The sequence below is a fragment of the Cyanistes caeruleus genome, chromosome 1, assembly GCF_971803275.1.
Source record: "Cyanistes caeruleus chromosome 1, bCyaCae1.hap1.1, whole genome shotgun sequence".
In the NCBI taxonomy this organism is placed as follows: Eukaryota; Metazoa; Chordata; class Aves; order Passeriformes; family Paridae; genus Cyanistes; species Cyanistes caeruleus.
Window position 1 is genome coordinate 46,213,546 of NC_141701.1, and position 23,710 is coordinate 46,237,255.

The following is a 23,710-nucleotide window of genomic DNA, read 5'->3' on the forward strand; positions in this document are numbered from 1 at the left end:
GCAGACACCTCCTCTGGTATGGTATAAATATAGTATATGAGACTTGGCGGTGTAATACAGTTTTTATTTCAATTTTTTAGGGATGGCCATGCACATCCATAACTCATGAAAATAAAAAGTGTATTACACTGCCAACTGTTACATATTCCCTAGTAAAGCAAAAATGGCAAGATAAATTTTATTTTTCTCTTCTTCCCACCAACAAAGTGTCTAGCTGATATGTTGATGATGAAGTGTTAGAATAAATATTATTTATTCAAACACTTTCTATACTTTAACCATGCCTGTTCTTTCTATTTGTCAGTCCTATCCATCTGTCAAATGCTAGGTACCTTCTTTTTTCCCTGCATGTTGCCTTTGGTTTTAATTTTACACTGCTCCACTTGGTGTCATTCTCCTTAGGACTGATGGGAGGAGAGATTCCCTCTTCCTATGTCCCACTCTAGATTTTTCTCAGCCACTTTCTCTTTGGGTCTTAAAAGCTCTAACATCTGTGTGGGACATGTGTGTTGGCTTGGTAGCATTGGCAGCACTTCTTCAAGAAGTATGAAACAGCGTAAATGAGGAAGGATCCCAGCTGCACGTTGTGCGTCAGTGGAACAAGAGGTGAAAAACCCTATGATTCATAGGTAGGGATGGGGAAAGAATTAGAAACTCAAGTGCAGCAGGCTAAGTATCCTATACCTAAGAGAAATGGAACAAATATGTCACTCCCATACTATAAAAAGGAAAAAGTGATAAAATCCTGTTTTATACAAGTGCTATTATATTACGGTCAGCTCTTGGGTATCCATATAGCAATGAATCTGGTGGCAGATTAACTGTGCTGGGCTTGTAGGACATCCAGTGTGGTGCTGCACACAGGAAGAGCAGAGCCAGGGCTGCTGGGGGCTGGAGTTGGGAAACCTCAACACACAGCAGCGGGGCTGGGCAGGGTCCAGCCAATTCAGAGCTATCCACACACTGTGCTGTTGCTGTCAAAGCTGAGGTGCTTCCTGCATAATTTTCTTGAGTGGCTCTGCCCTTCTCCCTCTGGGAGCTTCTGTTTCAGGTGAGGGTGTCTGATTCAATTTTTGACAAGCCGGCCCTGCATTAGAGGATGTGCAATGTCTGTCCCTCTGTCCATCCATCCGTGCGATAGTCACTGACCTCTCCTCAAGGCTAGAACATGAGCAAGAAACCTTTAATCCCTGGGAAAGTCCACTTGGTGACACTAGTGCCAGCCACCATTTTCTCTCAGTATGTCTAATTGATTAATATAATGAAATGAAACTCAGGCAAATGTTCCCTGTGTGTATTTAATTTGAACTTTACTGGATGTGAAGTAACCTGTCACTTGTAGGCTTTTTTTTAGTGTATCAGTAGGTATCATAAAATTATTACCTTCCCTTAAAAATGTCACATATTTGATTCTTTCCTTTTTGTTTTCTTTTCTTTCTTTCCTTCCCCTCTCTGAATTTATCTGCTCTTCTCCCCCTCTAGCCCACCCCCATCCCATGTCTGTGTAAAGGGATATCGGAGACCTTGGGTTAAAGATCAGGGAATGCTGTGTCAACTGCCACATGAAAGGAAAAGAAATTTGAGCTTTCCCTCTCTGCAAACAGCTGAGGTTCTCAGCCTGCACAGAAATCTGCCCAGAGCATCAGTTCCTTGTGTTTCTCTCCTGTACAACATGCATCCACTACCTCCTCACCTGGAATCCTTGGGGCTGGGGTGGAAAAAAGGAGTTCATACCATAGAAATGTAGAAAAAAGAACTTCTTAGCTCTGTAGAAGTACTACACACACAATGATCAACAACAACAGCCACCTGAATCCCTTCAAAACCTGTGTACAAGCTGTAAATGCACAGACCAATGCCCAGAGGAGGAGAGAAGCATGCACAACACAAGGAAAAAGCAGGTTTTGACACAGCCCAGCTGATGAGAAGGTTTTCATTACAGCCTCAGCATACTAATACCAGACCACTGCACAGGTGGGAGAGAGGTGCTTGAGGGCCAGTAAACACAGAATTTTACCAGTGTGCCACTATTACAGCAACACCTGTGCTAAATAACTTTGAACATTGATCTACTGTGAAGAGTCAGTGCTCAGTAGCCCTCAAAATTTCTCATTTCTTACCTGCAGTGGAGTGGTCTTGTATTTGAGCAGTAGCTGCACAGAACTTCCTAAATGTTTTTCTTTCTTCTCCTTTAGGATGCCTGTCACACAGACAGAGAGTCCCTAAATTGCCACCTTCCTGTCTCTGCATTTTTCTTTTCAATTCTCTCCTTGTGCAGTGAAAGACATTAGGGACGGAGCGATAAAAACACATGATAAAACTCCATCGCTGGGGAGATCTATGCCTTGGAAATATAGAAAAAAAGTCTCCTCTCAAGCAAACTTTCCATTGATGACACTGGGTTATGCCTCAAAAAGCAAAGGAATCCTTAAAACTGTTCTTGCCTAATTAAGGTCCTGGTTCAGCTAGAGTGCCTAATTTAAAACAGATGACTCAGTGTTGATGGTGCTGCACTTTAAGTTGGGTACCTGCCTAAGTACTTGGCTGAACGGAGGCCCAAGCAATGTATCTTTAAATGAAGTAGCAGTGGAATACAACAGCCATTCTAACCACTATATATAATTGACTAAAAAATCAAATCACTGAAAAAGGTGCTGCACTTAGAGTGAAAAATAATAAATAAACTACTTACAGATTGCCAACATGACAGTCTGCAGCAGAGCAGAACTCGGTGAATGCAGCTCCCATTTGAATTCATGGGAAAGCAGGGACTTTTGAAACTGCTAAGTTAACCAAAAATATATATTGTTAAAGCCAACAAATTTATTTTTCTGTTTGAAAGTCCCTGTTTTGCTATACAGAGGAATAGGTTTGGAATTCTCTGACTCTTCAGCATCATAAAACCTAGAGTGCCTGCTTGGGGAGGTGTCAGGAAAATATTGGTTTCCATTCTAGGCTTTATATATTTACACTGTGGCTCACTGAAATACTAAAGCAGTAAGAGATATTATAATTAACCTCTTCAATTTTTCCCTTAAGAAGTATCTGGTTCAATGAACTGTCAATCAGCTCTCCCACTTCCTATTAGAACAAGGGCTAATATGCAGGACTGACAAGTGGGTTCAGTGAAAGAGGAGAGGCATTACAATGCCTTTATGAATAGTATAGATCCATAATCTATACATGAACATATTAAGTATGTTTTATGTAAAGACTAATGCTCTGTGGCTACTTTTGAGCTGCAACTCAAAAGGGTCCTCTCTTTTTGTGCCCCTAGTTCTAAGGGCACACACATTTGTTGGTGCAATTGTATGCCCATTCCTGCTTTGTGGGAGCAATTTAGGTCACTGGAATTGATTTGCAGACACGTAAACTTGATGCTCAAAGGTCTGCAGCAGGCATGAACTGTTGCTGATGTTGTTTGGTGTTATGTGCTTGAAAACAAGATGGGTGGTCAAATATCTTTATTAAATGCTAAAATGATCTGAATTGTACAATAATGCAATATGCTACAGATTAGTGTTTGAAACATTATCCTTTTGGCTTAGAATTTCAACTTTTATAAATGTAGGTCTATTCACGGTCCCCAGTGCTGCAACTGACTGCATTATTTATTATTTATCATTATTAATTATCACAATGTATTATTTATGCCATGCAATAGGTATGCACAGGATTTTGCCAAGAAACATTCTTCACTCTCACATTTATTAATTTTGAGAATATTACGGTGCTGTTTGATTTGGAAGTGAATCAGATCATACCTAGATATTAAAATGAGTGACAGTGAAAATCTTCAAAAGGTATCCTGTTTTCACTTGTGAGAATGAGGTGGCAGCTTGGGGTTCTCTTCAAGGTCACTGCTTTCCTTTCCAAACCTTGACACCAGGAAGAGATGCCTGGTCCTTGGGCTCAGTCCTGTGCACTAAGAGCCATTCCCTGATTCTTCTAAAGCCACAACATAAAATCCAGTGTCTGAGCTGCAGCTAAGGGTCACCAGTGAAACCAAGTTATAGTCTTAAACTGTGCCAGGGAAGGTTTAGGAGGAATTAGGAGGAACTTCTTCACAAACTAGACATTGGAATGGACTACCTAGGGAAGTGGTGGAGTCACCACCATTGGAAGAGTTTAAAGAAACACTGGATATCGCACTCAGTGCTGTGGTCTCACTGACATGCTGGGGTTCCGTCATAGATGGACTTAATGATCTCAGAGCTCCTTTCCAACCTAGTTGATTACAAAAGAACCCAAAACCCCAGAGAATTATCTGATTGTGGGCACACACTTATTGGTATTATTATTTGCCTCAGGGTTATTGTTTGCTAAGTTGTGCCCAGTATTTCTAAACAAGAAGACAGCCCATTACTGTGTTGGTCTCTGTAAACACATAGTAAGAATAATGTGCCCAGAATGGTGTGCAATGTTTGTAAATATTAGTATTGAAAGAAGTACAAACAAACAAAACAACAACAAGGCAGAATTTTCAAAACTGCCCTGGTTCTGAGATACGTCTAAATTTCTTGAGCAGTTTTGGTACTCTCTGAAATAGCTGTCATCTATGCATCAATTTATGAGTAACAAGGCTTTGTATTGGTGTTTTAGCAGTAGGTGAGGTAGGTCCCAGACAATTTAACCTGAGCTGAACACCAGTTGAGAGGAATGCCCTGGAGGTGCAGGGTCTCCAAAGCCTGTCGTTATTATTTGTTATTATATCACAAATGTGCTACTTAATGATTGGTTTTTTAAGTAAGTGAAGCACACTTGTTACTACAGAGAGAGCTCCAGTTCCAAGGAGCTCACCACACACAGAGATGTGGCAATCTGGTGAAAGAAGTGGAAGGAGCAGATTCAAAACATCTACACTTTTTACTCATGCAGAAAACCTATAAATCAGCTATATTTTTATCAATGTCACAACTCAACATTGCTATCCAATATGAATGTACTGAAAAAGGGGAAAGGCTTTAAAAATTTGCTTATATGTATGTTTAATAAGCAGTATCCAAAGAGACAGTGTTTTTTTTCCTCCTGTCAATGTTTAATAAAATTGTTAGCGTCACCTTCCAGCTAAAGCACCTCGTAACTATAATATTGATCACTTGTGGGCCAACTAGAGACTTTTCAGACTTCTTTGAACTGGTTCATCTAAGTTCTACTTCAAGACACAAGGCTAAGGATTAATTTTGAAAGACCCACCTCAGTACTGCAGCTTCTGCAGCCCACCTGCAGCATGATACTCTGAGTGGGAAGGCTGCACCACTCCTGTGAAGGTCAGGGTACAGAAGTGTTAGCAGCACACAAGGAGCTCTTTGGTAGATGCCTATACAGTCCAGCCCTGCTCCTAATCAGGAGCAAGGTAACTCCTCCTGGAACAATTGGAGAAGTACAAAGTTATAAGGACAGACAGAACATTTGATGTTGACAGCTGATGCCACAGGAAGATTCTTGCCTCCTGTGTTATGATGGCTTTATGTCTTCACATTTTTGAAAAAAAAAAATCAGCATTGAAAGGTATTACTGGGGCTCAGTGTCCATAAAAGCAGGGTGACAAAGTCCCCCTTGCTTTATACTGGTGTAAACTAAGGATGGTTCTGCTGAAATCAGCAATGTTACAAAGCTGTAAAACTCATCAAATCAAGGGACTAGCTCAGCGACAAAGCAGTCTCTCTGTGAGCCTGACAGTTCATTCTCTAGCTACAATAATGAAAACACAGAGATATCCTAAAGCACCAGGGGTCCTTAAACTCCTTTATCATCTGAGATCACATCTTAATAGTACTGACCGATGAACACTTCCCTTCCTATTCTCCCATCTAAAAAGATCACCTCCTCTTCTACTTCCTATCATGTATCCTCCCCGTGGCAAAGCAATAGCAATTACAGGAATATTAAGGAAGTAATTAATGCATTTTAGCCATCTTTTAATGAAATTCAGCAGCTGAGAAAAAGGGAGAGAGTCAATAATGTGTAACCTGTTATCTTTACCACGTGCCAGACTTTGGCAACGTGTGTTGGAAGTCAGAAAAACGTTTACACACATAGAACATATAATCTCTTATGTTAGTCTGTCCCTTGTCTTGCCTGTTGCTAACACCACATAAAAGGTTCACATTTGATGTGATGAAGCAGGTTTTTGACTAAAACATCTAAAATGATCATGAAGAAATTTCTGTTAACATTACAGTCACAAGGACATACACTGATTTCCTGGAGTGTCCTTCAAATTCAACTCTCTTACAGCCTCTTCTGTGCAGTTCCTATATAAGTGCTCTAGATCCATTTGTCTGCTGCCAAAAAGCGAAGAAAACTTGTCCAGGTAGGTGAATGGATAACATCTCTCTCCTTTCCTCAAGAGTGTGCCAGAGCTGGCTTCTAACTGCAGCAGTGGGAACACTTTAACCTTCGGTATCTCAGATATTATTATCAACAGAGGGTCGTGGAGAGGGACTTTTTCCCAATAACTTCTTCCATTTTGTCTGCATCACCCCAGGGCTGCTATTTGTGCTTTCCTAATCATAGTGGCTGTACAGAAACATCTTCATGGTGTTGCTGCTTCTTTCTACAGAAGCTCAACCGGAGTCAGTGACTTGTGTTTTTTCATTTTCCAAGGGCTTCCCTTGAGGATCTAATTTCATGTTGCCCTCAAGCTACTTTGGTCTGATAAATATGTCCCTATCAGCTGCTAGAGTACTACCTTGGACCATGCCTTCTCTCTCAATTGCATTTTGGTGTTATGCTGTGATTAAACCACTGCTCTACCAGTGACCCAGCAGTAGGTGACCTCCTTCCCCTTTCCCCAAGCATATTGTATAAAAATAGTCAAGTGATAATGGCTCATGTTTATTGGTTTCTCTTCAGCAATGCATATTTCCCACTGATGTCAAAATAGTTTAGACTGCACATTGCCAGCACTTGGTCATACTTCTTCTGCCTAACATCATGACTTATCAGTGTTGTTGGAAATATCTTCCAGCTGTTAAACAATCCAGCTGGGATATAATTGGTCATCAGTCTAATAGCATAGCTGCAAATGTTGAGTTTCTTTCTTCTGCCATGTGTGGTAATTGAGTCTCCAAATCTGTCAACAGCCTGTTGGTAGACAGCCTTCTCTCCACTGGGCAGCTCCCTGCCCTTAGATTCTGCAATCATTGCTGTTTTCTTCCCCTTCTGGGAGTTAATACATTCAGGCACTGCATGATTATTTATCCCTTTCCTGCTGCTCGTAGCCTGAGGTTTTTTCCTGGTGTGGGCATTGCCTGTCACAATGTTTGTGCTGGACCATGAAGACAATATTTGGTTGGTATCTGTCTTCTCTTCCAGTAGCTAGGAACATCAGGAACTTGGAACATCAAAGGAACCACAATGATATTTTGTCCAGCCTTTTCCAAGAGCAGGCACTCACCTCTTCAATCAATAGCTCATCCAGAAGGATCAGCAGAACATCTGCTTCATTCAGGCTGAAAGAGTTTTTATCACCACCTTGAAGCAGGTTATAGATACAATAACAGAAATCCAACAACTATAACTTGCCATGGAATGAGGAGCAGTACAAGAAATTACGGGTGTCATAAAGGTCTGTGCAACATTTGGTGGGTCATTGTTCTAATGAACAATGCTGAGATAATTCTAGAGCATGAACTGTGAAGCTCTTCTGCTTCTCTTCCAGGCTATTGTGTTTAGCACTTAATCACATTTCCTTGCATCCTGTGGATTTCACTGGCATCATATTCATGTACCATATGGATTCCATGTCAGTAGGAATAAACCTTCTCTTTATTAACAGGATCACTTATTGCACAGTCACATTTGTAGCATCCTCACAGTGAGCATGTAGATTGATGTTGTTGTTTATCTTCCAAAGCCTTACCTCCCACAACTCATGTGTTTCCAAACTGTACAGGAACTGGTACATACATTGTTGAAATGAGACTTCCCTGTTCACTTTAGATATTTCAAGACTCAGATCTGAAAGACCCAAACTTTTAGATCTGAAAGACTTCTTGTGAAAAGAAAAAAAAAATTAAAAAAATCCCAATTGCAGTTCCTAAAGTAGAATCAAAACCAGTGTGTTGAGCTGTACTGTTGAAGTGATAAAATCATTGAATAGGTTGGGCTGGAAGACACTTTAAAGATCATCTAGTTCCAACCCCACTGCCATGGGCAGGGATGCCACCCACTAGACCCTGTCCCTCTCCATCCAGGCCTTGAAGACTTCCAGGAACAGGGTATCCACAACTTCTCTTGACAATCTGTTCCAGTGCCTCACCATCCTCTGAGTAAATAATTTCCTCCAAACATCTAACCTAAATCTTAGGAGAAAATGCCTACTTCCTTCCTTTATCTCCAAAGGGTGCCTACATAGAGAGAGGTGAGTATCTAAAACATAAGTGCTGTCAGTCAGGTGGGATGAACCACACTTTTCCTGGAATATCTGAGGGTATAAAGACTCCCTCAGACCTTCTCTGCCACGATACAGTTACTCTTTCCAGCCTCTCATCTTTAAGTTCCCACTGTGTCCCAGTGATGTCTGCTCACATTGCAGCATCTGTACTGAAACAGACTAAAAAATTGAAGGAAGAAGATTGAATTTTCTTTGATCTGGCAAAATTCCTGTGTGATACTAACAAGACAAAAAGTTGTGTGGGCACGTCTTTCTTTTTTTCATTCCTAGCTGTGTATAGTAAAGAAAATGCCTAAGTTTCAGTGGACAAAAAGGATGGTTTTTACAAGGAAATGTGAACACAGATTAGCAGATGGGACTTGCTGCGAAGATACCTACAGTCAAATTAGGCAAGGCAAACACAAATAAGAGAAAAAAGGAATACATGATTTAGTGGTGGTATTTTCCTCTACAGCTCAGAAAGTTTTATGTATTTAATGCTTTTTCTTCATCTTTCTTAATAGTTCTAAATAAAAATGTTCCAGAGGACAAGATAAAAAATGGGAGTTTTAAGTGCCACTGCTGGCATTAGCACATCAGACCATGCTAGGTGAGAGTGACACAGCTGCCTGGTGCACCAGTGTCCTTGCTGGGGGAGACAGGTTTCCCTTGGCCTCCTGTCCTGCTCCAGGCTCCCTCTGGGTGCATGACTCTGCAGTTCCAGTGAGAACTTTACCCTAGGAGATTAGGTCTTTCCTCCACAGGGAAGGTTCCTCCTTTAGAATGTGACCTTTATGGCTATCCAGCACTCTGAAAGTGCTAAACAGAAATTTCTAGGTGATTGCTCTCCACTTTATATTACTTTTCTGCAGTTTGTCTGCCCAGCCCTATCTGAAACCTCCCTCCCATGATCAGCACTGCTGTGTGAGCATTTTTAATACAGACCTCCTAATACAGAGCTCACATCCAGCTGCTACAGGCAAGAACAAATTTTCACCTGTCCTCCAGTGTGAGAACAAATTGCTTTATCTGCATGGGAGCTCAGAAAGCTCTAGAAAGAAACAATACACTCCAGTTCTACTCTTCATGGAGCTGAATTAAGTTTTTTAATGAGTCAGTGGTTATTTTTCCAGCCTTAAACGTGTGCATAGTTGCAATCTGTGTATAGTTTAATCTTCTTAGCTTGATGCCCACATACAAAGGCAACATTGAAGTTACAAAGGGTGTCCATGAAAATAGATTCAGCAGCTCCCAAAAACCAAAAAATATCTTTAAGCAATTGAGAGGCTGTTATCAGAGACTTTTACAGCATTATAGACAATTAGAACAGCTGAAAATGGAATAAAAGTGTTATATTTTGTCATTATTCAAAGATGTCCTTTATGTCTTCTAATATAGAAGATCATCAATGACCTAAAATTCTATATGCAAGGCCTTGCCTGTAAACATCAATAACTCTTTTTGAAAGTGCACTTATGGTAGCAACAAAACCTGAAGTATCTGTGATAACAAGTGCTTTAATACACAACACTCACAGCTGTCATTGCAGCCATATCAATCCCTCCCTCCTAAAACTTTAAGCAACTCTCAGGGACCGAAGAAGAGAACACAAAAGGCACTGGGAACACTGTCCAAGGACAGACACGGCAATCCTGTGCTGCTTGCCCTCCTCCTCTTGTGCTCTCTGTCCCTGCTGCATCTGCTGGGGCTGCAGCCTTCCCACTGGTACTGGAGAGAATATTGAGGCAGCACTCTTATTTTACTATCACAGGTTGCTGACTACAAGGACTGCCTGCTTTAAATGTATAACAGTGCTGGTCTCACTGTAAATCACACTTTCTTGGTGAGCTGCAAGGAAGACAAACTCCTCACATCTCTTTATGTACGTTGTTTTCATACTGGATTACTGAGATATTTATAGCAACAAGCTGTGTACAGAGTTATAAACCAAGAGACTCAGTTCATGAAAGGGTCATTGACTGTGAGGTCAATATCATTTCCCTATTCCTTATTTATTTTGCAGTTTCAAGAAGCAGAGATAATGCTATCTTACCATGCTTGGGATGCAGTCAGGGTGACTGGGGCTGCTGTGCTCATTCCACTCTACCTGAAGAGCAACAGGTCATCTGGGCAGCTGGGCAATGATTCAGAATACAAGATGTAAAACGTTGCTAAGTCTTTACCAAAAGATTCCAGGGAAGGTATGTCTTCTTGGGAGAAAAGCCAAATGTCCAGCATGACCAATTCTTTCACCCACAAACATCTTATGATCAGAGATGTGCCCTAGAAAATCCAGCTCTGGGGAACAAAAGAGCAGCAGGGGCTCTTTGTAACCAGCTGCCTCCTACAGAAAGAGATAAATACTGAAATGAGAGAGAGTCTGTGAACAGCACAGAGGCAAGAGCTGCCTGATAGACAGCTGTGAAGCCAGGCAGAGGGGTGGGAAGTAGAGGCCAGCAGAGTGGAGTGACTGATCAGCTGTAAGAAAGCACCCAGCAGAGACCCAGCTGTTAAACCTCTGGGGCTCCAGCAAGTGCATGAAGAAGCCACCCCAGCACAACAGGAGCATGAGAAGGGGATAAAAATAGGGAGACCCAACTTCTTCTCCTGGCATAAACAATTTAGGCAGAGGCTGAGTGAGCAGGGATTGCCTTGTGAAGCAGCTGACTTTGAGAAGTCTGTGGGCAGTCATTGCAGTAAAATCCTTTCCATGCCACACCTGCAAGAAAAGGAGCAGAAGATTTTTTTTCCCCAGAAGCATATTCAGCTCTTCATGCTACTCCCAAAGGATGACCTGGCAAAGACTCCTTCTTCCCATCCTCCCAGGGACCCAGCTCTTCCATTCAGAGGGACTATGAGGTCTAGACCCCATGTCACTTGGAGTCATCTCTGACAGGATGCTGTGCTGTGCAAGTGCTGTGCTTCTTGTATAAATATCATACCTAGCTGTTACAGAACAGCAGAAAGCTCTGAGTCACTGAGTTAGCTGCTAACAATTTAAGCAGATGAGTAATACATGAAAGTCTGTGAGACAAGTATACAGTGCATTAGTTCTCAGGTATAGATGCAAAAAGCTTTGTAGGACATCCAGTTATATATATATATATATATATATATATATTTTGACTATTCCTCTTACTAACCTATTTCCCTATTTTGCTATTGCTTAACTCAGTGGAAGTGGAAGTTTGTCTTAAGAAGCTTGAAGGGGAGGGTAGGAGCTTTATGTAGCAATCAGAAAGCTGCCCCAAGTTTAAGAGATGGTATAAGAGGTAAGAAAAGAAGAAAATAATTATATTAATTCATTAGGAATAATAAATGTTGGAAGTATGCAGCACTGCAAATTCTACATGAAAATCATCAGTTTATTTGAGTCAAAGTTCATGATATGTTCTTGTTCAGACCCAGAGCTGATTTAAATCAAAACTTTAAAGTGGAATTCCAAACTTTTTCAAACATCAACCCTGAAGACTGATTCAGATAGGATTCTGATCAAAACTCCTTGTAAATAGAAAGTGTCATGTCATTCCAGCTCCAAATGCCTCTTCAAATTCCTTTGGACAGTTTCCCATTACTTTATTTCATGCTCATCCCTTTGTCAAACCAAGCTCTGCTGCGCATCTGCTAGCGATAAAATAGAAATGTCAACAATTGGATCCCAGTGTCTTGGCTTCCAAGGAGTTTCAGAAAGGACCCTTCATAGTTCATGTTTCTCCTTCTGAGGTTTCATCTGCTCTGATAATCTCTTTCCCGAGAAACAGCCTCACATAAGAACAGCAAACTCCTCTTCTTTAGCAGTCTAGTCACTATACTAGACAAGCTTGTTTCCTTTGCAGATACCATGCTAGAACTACTATGGAGTTGACCAAAATGATAAGTAGATGCTGCTCAGCCCTAGTGTCTGGATCTGCATCGCTCTTGGAGGGGTGGAGAGGAAGGTTCCTTTCCTTATCTAATGGCCCCTGCTTTCTTCTGACAGCCTAACTATAAGGCAGTGCATCGTTTTCTGTGAGGAAATGTTCCCATCCTCTAAAGACAGAAGATGGCTCTTGCTCCCTTGCTGGACAGTGGTTTGCACTAACCCAAGCTGTGAAGGACCAGGTCTGTAAGTATTTTCTTCTCACATAATTTCTGAGCAATGGCTAGAAAGAGCTCTTAATAGAAAGAATGCTAGATATAGATAAACATCCCTCAGAGTCTGTGTGGTAAATATTGTGTCTAATATTTCTCAGTTTTGATAGGAAACTTTATTCTGACCCAAATGAATTCATTGGTGAGGGTTCTGGTTCCTCTGTATATAGTACATAAACTAGAAAAGGTGTCATGGCTTTCCTTGGTAATGCAGGAAGTATATTTACAATTGCCATTTAGGGCTGGACTGCGATCTGCTGCTTATAGCAGACACTGCCCCAGGGGCAGTATTGATGTGGTTTTCAGGATGTGAATGGGTGGCTTTCAGGAGCTTGTGTTCATCACTAAAAGCACAGCTTGCCCATGCTATCCTGGGCAACCTTCTTTTTGGACACACTCTTGCAAAACGTTCTTTTCCATAAGAGACTTGATCCTGAGAATTTTTCGTTAGACAATTTTTCATTTATTGACATTTTCATTGTCAGTATTTAACTTCCAGTTTCCTTTGCTGAAGGGTCAGTCTCATCTCTGCAATGCTGTGTGCCATTTGAGAGGAGATGGGCCCTTCTCACACACTGGTTCCTCCTAGCACAGCTATTCTCCTAAAGTGACACCACTCTGGAGTATGAGGAAAAAAAAAAGACAGCACAGCACTTTTAAGCTGTCATGAAGTAAGAAAGGCTCCTTTCATTTTATGCTTTGTTATATAGCAGAAAAAATCTGTCACTTTGCAGGATGCTTGCAGCAAACAGCTTTAAAAACCTGAATAAGTGGTTCAGCCTTACTTAGTTTTTAATCACTCAGCAGCTGTTTACTCCACAATTCACAGGTAAATTTATGTTCCCCTTTAGCTGAGGATGGCAGCTACCTTCCTTCCTAGGCCTGAATTCCCAGCTGAATGGAAGGCTATGTCCCTCTGCAGATAGGACCCATGCATGGAAATCAGATGGGTTACAAATGCAGCACAGTTACCCCCAGCCCAGCATTCAAGATAAGTACCCCAGAACCAAAAATAGATTGCTGGCTCAGCAGCTAGCCCCTTCCAACATGAAATTGGCATTGTCAGGTAGGAATGTGAAAAAACCAAGAGCAATGGCCATCCTCTGTTTAACTCAAGGGTATGTTGCTGTTCCACTACTGGGTAAAAATATGGGGAATTCAAGGATTTGGGTTTTGCAGGAATGGCAAGATGCAGCGAATCTCTGCAGAGCCAGGAGGAGGTCTCTTGTTACACCAAGGCTAGCTCTCCTGCAGAAGCCTGAGGCTCTTGGGGTGCACACTTTCATCTGTAAATGGGCCTCTTAAAACAGAATTCACAAGTGCATTCCAGTAATAAGTAATGTGATATTGTCATGTGGGAGAGCAACCCGATGATAGTTAATGGTGTTTCTACCTCTCTGCCATGTTCTGAGGAATGACTTGGCCTTAAGAATACTCCAGAACTCCCAAAGGGAGGGAAATCCCCAGAGCTGATCATTTTGGAGAATGAAAAGATTCCAAATGGGTGCTAATATTTCACAAGGGAGGCTTTCAAATGAATGAAATGCATCCTGGATATTAATAATGAAGTCTATAATCATTACTACCAAGACATTTTTTGCCAATATTTTAAATGGAAAATGAAAGCATGGGCAGATTATAGGGAATTTTCCCTTTTTTATTGAAAAAACACACTGTACATGCAAATTAAAACTGCACTCACCACTGCAAGACTATAACATTTTTGGCACATGTACTCAGTGTGCATAAATGTTGGCTGTATTTAAGTTCTCCTAGACATATATAATTAATGAAATACATTTGTGTATAGCCTCATTTTGTGAGCAGCCTAAATTTAGACTGCCTATCCGTTTGCAATGTAAATCTTCATTTTGGTTGGTATATTAAATGTTAATGCTTGTGCTAATTTTTAGTCTCTAACCTTAAGGCAGGTCACACATTGCTTTATTAAAATAAAAGAAAGAAGATTAATTTAGTCGCTGGAGTCAACAATTAAAAGTACATGGGAGCTTGGACAAAAAAAGTAAGGAAATGATAACTTAATGGCAAAAGGCATGTCCTCCAACAGCTAGGCACCATGGTGTGATCCTTATTTACTTTTATAGTGCACCCCATTGTGCCTATGTGTTGGAAGACATATGTCATGTTTCATCCTCAAGGGCCTAAGTGTGAATTTCCTGTTATTTTTTTCACAACTTTAAAAGTTGTTTCAATGAAGTTTTTGTTGGAAGAACTTTAGTAAAATGTGTTTTATATACTGTCTGTGGCTAGCCGGGAAAAATTGTAGCCCCAGAGGAAAATAACAAAGAAAGGCTACAGCCCGAAGGAAAGGAAGGAGAGGGCTGGGAATGGAACGGAGCTTTAGCTGGGCTGGGAGCGGGGACAGCAGTCCTCATCCCTGGATATCTGCGTGCACAGGATCACCAGCCAGCAAAGACCTGTATTTCCCACCAGCTGTGCATCCTTTTCCCGATCCCAGAAGGAAGGATGCTTTGAATATCCGTGGTTGTGTTCACACACGGCATTTTTGCTGGTGAGAGATGTGCACGCAGTTGCTGTGGGCACATGGGCTTCCCTGGAGAAGGTTGCATGAAGCCCCTCAAGGGTGGACTCCTCTGATCCCCATGGAGAAGAAGCCCACCTGGAAACGTCTAGGTCTTTTTCAAGTAGAAAACAGGGAGACTCTGTAAAATGACATCATTTTTTTGCCACACCAAGAGCTAATTAGCACCCTGATTTAATGCAAAAGCAAACGTGAAAAAATATTTTAAGCTACCAGATACTTTTCTTTTAATAGGGCTTTCACTGGAAATTTCTTGATCTTAAGTAAATACTTTCAATGCTGTTTCTAAGGTCTTTGAAATCCCCATCTGGTGCCTTAAAACAGAATCTCTGATATACAATTTTTCCTCCAGTTATGCCAAATATAGCAAGAAAATGCATGGAAGCAGAGCATACTCAATTTAAGTCCTCTGATTTGCAAAAATTACCTAGCTAACTTCAGTGAGCAAAACTTCACCAACCAAGCTTTTCAGCACCAAAATTCTGTACAAATGCCTTTTAAATGTTTGAAATTTTCTAGAATTATGCTGTCACTTTTGCAAATGTTCTGTGAAATTTTAGCAGCAATTACTACTGAGGAAAACGTTTCAAAGAAAGGAATTCTAAAAAAAGGAACAGAGACAAAAAAAAAAAAAAAAGAAGAAATAATCTTGGAACACTAGCTTGGGAGTCAGAACTCCCTTGAAGTGGAAATGAAGCTCGATCCTGCACGTGAGAAGCTGCACAGACACAGGTCTCCCTGTGGGGTCTGACCTGTGCGACCCCACAAAGCCTGTTGGCTTCAGTGCTTCCTGAGCCCCTGTCCATTCATTATGTAGGGAACCATCCATATTTGGATGGTTGGGTTGCTGATCCAAATTCTCTCTCTCTCTCTCTCTCTCTCTCTCTGTGTTTTAATTTTTAATTTTTTTTTTTTTTACAGAGTGAATCTTCCATTTGAGTTTCTGGGCATTAGTATAGTAACAGGAATGAATGAACAAGAATGTATTCTACATTGAAAGTAGGGATATCTGGATAAACGAGATAACTGATAAATTTGGTGTGAAACCTGTGCATGCTCCATCTTGCAACACAGAAACCGCTGGTTCATTTTAAGGTTTATTCTTCCAAGAGAGAACATGCCCCAGGAGCACACACTAGTTCCTAGTGAGTGCCAAAATATTCCTTCTTAACACAGATACAAGTAAAGAATACCTGCTTCCACATCAAAACTACTAATCCCATGAATAATTGAAAGCTTTCTAAACAAACATTTCATTCTGCTGGCTCCAAAATAACTGGCCCTTATGGCTTTGACTTAGTGGCATAAACTATGAACAGTAGCAGCTGACACTGCAAAAATAAAAAGAATTATATATTAAAAACACAATTAAAAACAAAGAATTATATATTAAAAACATAGAAGAAAGAGTCCAGAGTCTTCCTTCTGAAATGCCAGCTCCAATCTGTATAGAGGCAGTGGTAAATTACCCACCTGTATTCACTTACTTAACATTAAAAAACACTTATACATCATTACACTTTTGTACCATATTAGTGAAAATGAATGCTAGAGCAATATGAGGTAAACATTGCTAATGTGGGAGAAGGCTGCTTAACTAATGATAGGATTAACTATGGCAGTGATAGATACACCATGCTCCTTTGAACCCTGGCTCACCACCGAAAAAGCCACGTGGCAGCACAAAGAGACTTGCTCAGCCAAAACAGGCTTTTCTCCTGCTTTTTGAGATCACTGCAACAAAGCAGGTTAAAATAGCCTGTCACTATCCTGAGCGGCATCCTGGGGATCCACAGTGCATTTGACCGACTTTAATATTGTTTTCTGTCACCTATAAATCTTTTCCTCTTTAACATGATTTAAAATGAAAATAAGGAAGTGGCTCATTTAATAAATATTTTGTTAGTGCATTTCTTACAGCGTTTCTTTGGCACTCAGTTAAGTACTCCAGCACTCCCAGCCCTTAGTTTGAAAATGTCAGCACCTGACTTAGAGCAGGGGCCTGATCTGAAGCCCACCGGTGTCAGCAGAAATTCACCCCCTAAAAGTGGGAGGTGTTTTATTGGCCTCACCTGCTCATAAAACACAGAGGGGCAGAGAGAGCAGCAGTGAAAAGGATGCCTCTTGGACACAGCATCTCTGGGAATTCCTGTGCTGGACCTGAACTTCTGGAAAATATTGCACAAGCCGTTCTGACAGCACAGCCCATGCCATCCTTTGCAGCCATGCATGCCTTCTCCCCACCCAGGCTGCTTTTTTGGGTGGATCTTTTTGCATGCTGTGTGGTGCTTGGCAGGGCTGATGTTTCTGTCCTGAGGGCAAGATTGCTTTCAATTTATTCCCACCCAAGACATGCAAATAAAATGGCACCAGGACCACGCACTTTGTATTCCATTAAACCACATGTGCTCAGTGCTGGCTTAACACAGGTGAGAGTTGCAGAACTGCTCCTTTTGTGTGCCCACAACCTCAACCCCCAAAAAATGGGCAGGATGGCAGCAGAATCCGGGCAGATTTAATTTAAGTCAAGCCACCCTCTTCTTAACATTAAATCACAGTAAATTTCTCTTCTGCACATCGTTCACAAAGCTCCTCTGCCTCCATATCCTTGTAGGGATTCCCACCCCTGCCCTGCAGGCCTCTGGAGAGGTCCAAGGGGCCAGAAGGGATGCAAAAGCCAACTGCAGACTGGTGCTGCTTCCTGCTATGGAGGCAGCACATCTCCGCAGGGCACTGCGGGGCACCTCACTGCAAGGACTCTGGAAGGTTCAGGCTAATCTTCAAGGGGAAAAAAAAAAAGCCTATCTGAAAAATGGAGAAGAGATAATAACACTTGTGGCTGTACAAGCGAAGATAACGGCAAAAATAATCAAATCTCATGCTCCAGGGAGGAAACTAATTGCACACAGGGGTCAGGAAGACATTTTCATCCACTGTTGAGCTTTGCACAGTTGGCTGCTGTGTTGTTATTATGAAAGAGGGAAGTAGAAAGAGGAAAGGGGAGTTTGCTTGTGTTGTTTGTTGCTTTTTTTTTTTCTGAAGAGATGGAGAAAAAGGCAAGAGTGGCTCTTGTTTGCCCTTATGCATCAAGAGCTGGCTGGCATCAGAGGCGTAATACTGGGCTGGATGGATACAGTATGGCAACGCTGATGTGCCCAATGGATTGGGGAAGGGGATACATCTCTCCATGCGCACACATCTGCTATCCCTCACTTGTGAATGTTACTCCAGATGGTAATCAAGAAGGTGGTTTTATAACCCACATTAAGAGGACTGTCTGCTGACAAGTTATGTGTTTTCTTCCCTTGAGTACATGCTGTTAAGATGGATAAGTGCAAATGGTTGAAATTTGGTTGTTAACTCTGAATAATAATAATACTTTGCATTTCTATTGCATCTTCCATCCTAGGATCTCAAAGCACTTTGAAAACACTAATTAAGTAAATCTTACCACACTGCTGTGAAGCAGGTAATTATTATTACCATTTTTTACAGAAAAAGAAGCTTTGTCATAGTGAAAGAGAATTTCCCTGGGTCACCAAAGAACCAAAAATAATCAAGAAATGATGATGACTTCTCAAAGTAAATTAGAAACTTTGCATTAATTTCCTGGAAATTAATTTAGTTTTATTTTTTTCCTAATGAATAAATTAAGCCAATCTTCATTCATTTTCAACTTTTAAAAACTTTTTTTGGGACTAAAACACTAAAATGAAACTAAAATCTTGTACTTTTCATTCTTGCTGAGCAACCAGAAAAATATCAGTCAAGAATGAAAATGAGCTATGGAAAGCTGAGTTACTTTTGAGAAATAGTTTGATGATTGTAATTAATTAATAATGAGAATATGGTGCAAGCCCATGTCAGCTTCAGTGTCAATTCCCATTTCTTTTGGCTTCATCAAAGAATTCATTACTATCTTCCCTACCCCCTGGAAAAAAAATTACAATGTATTTGTGAGGACTACAAGACTTCATTTTAACCCACTTTTTAATTTTTTTTCTTCCTGTCATCTGTTTAAAAACACCCTCCAAATGTGCTTCTGAAGGCTGAGACTTCGTAGACAATAGGCTCATAAGCTTGCATAAATGAGAAAGAGAGAGCAAGACCAAGTTTCGGTGTTGATTTTTTGCCCGCTGAATAATATCAGTTATTTGATTTTCAGACCCAGAATCCATTCTTAAATTAGAGAAGGATGTTGCAGTCCCGTCAAAGAATCGAAGACAAATTTTGCTAATCCTTCTGAGAGGTGAGACAATGGTAATGGGGGGTAAGGAATGACGTCTGGGTGGGCAATATTGCCTGTTCATTTCCTCGGCTTAGCTACTGATTGTCACTCTTGTGCCTTAGAGATGCCCATAAGCTTCCAGGGAGACTGCATGAAGGTAGAGCAGCTTAATTATGTAGGCTGCTATTTACTAGGTTTCAGCTGAATCCATCAAACTAACTTTGCTTTAACCTGAGCCAGATTTGATTGTGAGGCCAATTTATTGACTGGTTTCTCCTTTGGCAGTGCATCCTTTGATTTAGATACGGATACTTACCCGCTTGAAAAGCAGCAATGTTATGACACAATTTATATTTTAAAAAGCAGCATTACACAAAACATAATTTTAAAAAACAAACAAACAAACATACAAACACAACAAAAAGCCCTTTGAATCTAGAATAATGGCTACCTGTAAGGCAGTGGCTCACTTGAGAGATTTTGCTCAAGTAACTTATAACTATCAGCAGAACCCCCTAGGGAATTACCGCTGTTTTTGCAGAAGCTGTTTGCAGTGGAATAAACAGACAAGTGCTCTATATATCATTTTAAGTAAGACAAATAAAGTTCTGCTTCCTCCTTACAACGATGTCATTGTCACTTATATAAGAATAATTCTGTGTGACTTTTTATGAATCTTTCCCCTGTGCAGAAGTACAATGGCCTAATTTCCTACACCACGTATTATAAATAAACGTCCTTCTTCAGCAATGTATAGCCAAGCTGGAATGATCCCACCACGTACGGAGCAGTCTGGAAATGCTAAGGTGTGCTTAAGCAGGGGCCATGGGTGGAGGGAAACCCCACCACCCCAGAAGAGGGTAGGTCCATACCTCCTCCTTCCCGTGGAAGGTTTTCCCCATGGCCCACAGATTTCCGGTGTGAAGGCCTGGAGAAACCACTTCTTTTGTCATAAATTCCCCTTACAACTCATGCCATAGCAGGGACATGGTTTTATTTATTTTGGGTTTCAAAGAGGCAACATCAAATGCATGGTGCTGGTGAGTGTGGGAGAGAAAAGAGGACAAGCCCCTCTTTCCCATATGACTGCCCACCACTATTGCTAAGAAGAAACCTCAGATGGTAAAAACACGTTAAAAAATTAATAAAAAAAGCTAGAAAGTGTTATTCAAAATGTAATTTTAACACATTGTGAAGGGCTTTTAAGGGGAAATACGTGTGGGGAGGGCTCTTATCTCTCTAAGGCTCCAGCTAATGTAGCTGGCTGCCCAGGGGAATGCCAGAGGGAGAGAAAATGGGAGAAATTATATTAAAAGGGTGGGAACATTATTTTATAACTTAAAAAAAAATATTTGTTTTCCCCAGAGTCTTTCAGGTTGGTTTGCCCTTCTGGCTGCATTTGATCTGCCAATAGCAAAGCCCATCTCTGCAATGATTGTGGAGTTCTGTCTGATATTCCCTGCGTGCCGAGAGCATGGGGATTTCATTTCATACATCATTTCCAGCGAATACCCTCAGTAGGAAGCACAGAAGAAATTTCTGTCATACACACGCGCACACGCTGACATCTGTGTGTGCACACGTACATGTGTATGTGTCCACATGAATCAAATCACACTTGGCAGAGAGATACCCTCTAGCTCTGGTTAAATTCATGTGATAAATTGTATTATCCTGTGCCTTTCAGTGCCCCACCTGCACTATCCTCCCTCTCTGCCTGGATCTTTCCGAGTGTTCTGAACCTCTGAGAGTGATTTCAAAAGGGTTACCTTAAAAACAGCTGGGGAAAAAAGCAACCAGAAGAGTAACAGCACCTTTTCCTCATCACCTCCTCCAGAAAAAAATACACCAAACTCATGTCCTGGGACAGAAAGCATGCATAGAATGACCCATTTATGGTCCAGCATTTTACAAGATAACAGGGTTAGAAGGGTGCCCTGCAAATGGAATATTTCTAATGGGGCACAGTTGAGCTTTTACCTCTGAGGTATCAGATATTAATGTGATCCTGGTTTGTACTTTCAGGAGGTTTCTTCTGTAACAGAAGATTTATTTCTTCAGTCTTTTGAGTTCTGTTTAACTAGGCTTGTGGAAAAAAAAAATTTAAAAATGCCCTTGCTAAGGGAATATATGCCAATATACAAACACACAAAATATACAAAAGCCCTTCAGATTTTGTGTGTTGGGAACCAAGAAGTGGTGCAGAGTGGTAGGGAAAAAATCTGCATCTCTTCTTGAGATTATTTACATGTACTTTCATTACTTAGAACAAATCCGGCCATTCTCAACTCACAATGAAAATTCTCTCAAACCTAGTCTATCATTAACTTTCCTATGCTATTTTAAGATACTTTGGAATTCCTACATGAGGAAATTCAATACAGATACCACATGAAAGTCTTTATTTCACTGGATTTTTTCTGCCTATTCCTCTTTGTCTTTCATTGCTTTATTGCATCACCGAGTGAATTAATAATCTTTACAAACTAAGATATGTAATTTATACTCCATTTGGAACCAAGGACAAAGGACTGGAAGAAAATTCCTGAGTCATCCAAATCCTCATAAATACATGGGGCTACCTCACCTGACCACTTTGGAGGCTCTAAGAGCTAATGGTGTGATACCCCTCTCCTGTGAGCAGCTACTAGTTTCCTCACACTATAGGGGCTCAAGGGCCACAGCACATGTGCCACCCCTCTCCACTAATTCCAGAGGTGACTTCTTGGTTTAGGAGAGTTGGCAGGGCTCAAAATGACACCTCCACCTTTCATAGCTCTGTCATTCCCTCTCATGTGGAGTTTTATCTACTCTCATTCATGTCTTAAGGAGATAGCCTCTCTGTGGGCAGCCTATTTCAATACCCAGCTTGCCTGTTTTAAGGAAAAAAGTCATGGTATCTAACCTAAACTTTTTCTTCCTTTGTTTGAGACTGCTGCTTCTTGTTCTACCTTCTTGTACTAATGTGAAGAATTCCCTTACTTCATTAAAGGCACTTCTACATATTGGTAATGTCCCCAGTGAGTGATCTCTGTATAAATTCAGTTCCTCTGATATTTTCCCATATGTTTTATACTCTGATCTTGGTATCACTTTGGTGGTTAATCTCTGTATGTTCTCCAGTGCAGTGTCTAAGTGATTGGAGAGCCATAAAGTATTTTGAGTGACACTGTCCTTGATTTACAAAGCTACCATATCACTCTTCTACTTTCACATGTCTTCTAATTTGCATACAAGATTACCACTGCTATAACTTACTTAGGCTACAACACACATGTATATGTTTCACAGACTAGCTGGAGCAATAGTCTCAGGTTCTATCCCTTACTGGTTGCATGATAGCTCCTCTTCAGCTATGTCTCTTTTACTGACACTCCAACAGCATTATATTTGCTGAGAAACCACTTCAAAGAGATTTTGGACATAACCTTGCTGTATTTTCTGAGTTACCTATCTTTTGGTCACTGGACTTGTACATGCAAGCATTTCTAGGATAGTGTGAAATACAAAACTGCAAAACAAGAGCATGGCTATAAGACAAGTGACCCTGATTGGAAGGGTGGCAATGAAAACTGATTACACAGCAAATTGCCCATCTGCACAGGCTCGGAATAAGAACATTTCAAAGCTCATTTGTGGGCTGATGTTGCCATTTAATGCAGTTTCCAACAAATCATTCATAAAATTAATGGCCACAACTGATGCTTGTTTCCCTCAAGCTGTTTTGTGAAAAACAGTTCTTCCACAGATTCAGAGAGATATGTAAAAGAATGGGTATTATTTGAAGAAAATTGAATGAAGTAATCTTCACACAACTGCAGATGCTTGAACTGCTGGTAATGTTCTGGGTTACTGAATTTTGTTCTTCACCATCCACTTGTCAGTTTATCTGTTATTAATGCTGCTCTGTTCTGTAGATTTCAGAAAATTACATAAAGGAACCTGTCCCTTATCTCTATGCTGAATGATCCTGGCACCTACTTGCTTACTCTGTGAATGGTGATTTGAGGAGGGATAGCCTTGCTTCTTTTTAAATTTCTCTGCTGCCCATCATATACCCAGAATAACTTTCTATATCTTCTAAAAAAAAAAATAAAAAAGGACTTCATCATTCATGTCCCAGCCATAGAAGTGCCACTTTGAATTTCCCATATCCTAAATACCTTCTTTTCCAGAACTTGTCTTGGGGGGACTCTGAATTTCAAATTAACCTTTTCATTTTATAGTAGAATTGCACAGACTTTGCCAAAGGTTTCACAAACCAGTTATTCTTTAATTTGATTACTACAATAAATGCTCAGTTCCAATGAAACATAACACCTATGGTTTGTTTCCTGATGCCTCTGTGCATCTTTCTAGCCTGGTCCTGTTAAGCCATTTAAGACCAATTTATTCCCGTTTCTTTTGA

General features: G+C 40.7%; 1 long non-coding RNA gene across 4 annotated transcripts in view; it reads right to left on the reverse strand.

The window, feature by feature from the left end:
* The window catches only part of LOC111924923 (uncharacterized), a 131,893-nt gene that overhangs the window by 57,805 nt on the left and 50,378 nt on the right, over nt 1–23,710 (reverse strand). The window contains exons 10-11 of one of the 4 annotated variants that reach the window (XR_015287014.1): nt 21,283–21,387; nt 21,072–21,163 (exon numbers count right to left, since the gene is read on the reverse strand). The exons of the other annotated variants lie outside the window; for them this stretch is intronic. This is a non-coding gene — a long non-coding RNA (uncharacterized LOC111924923). The remainder of the gene's footprint in view (nt 1–21,071; nt 21,164–21,282; nt 21,388–23,710) is intronic. 4 annotated transcript variants of the gene reach the window in all.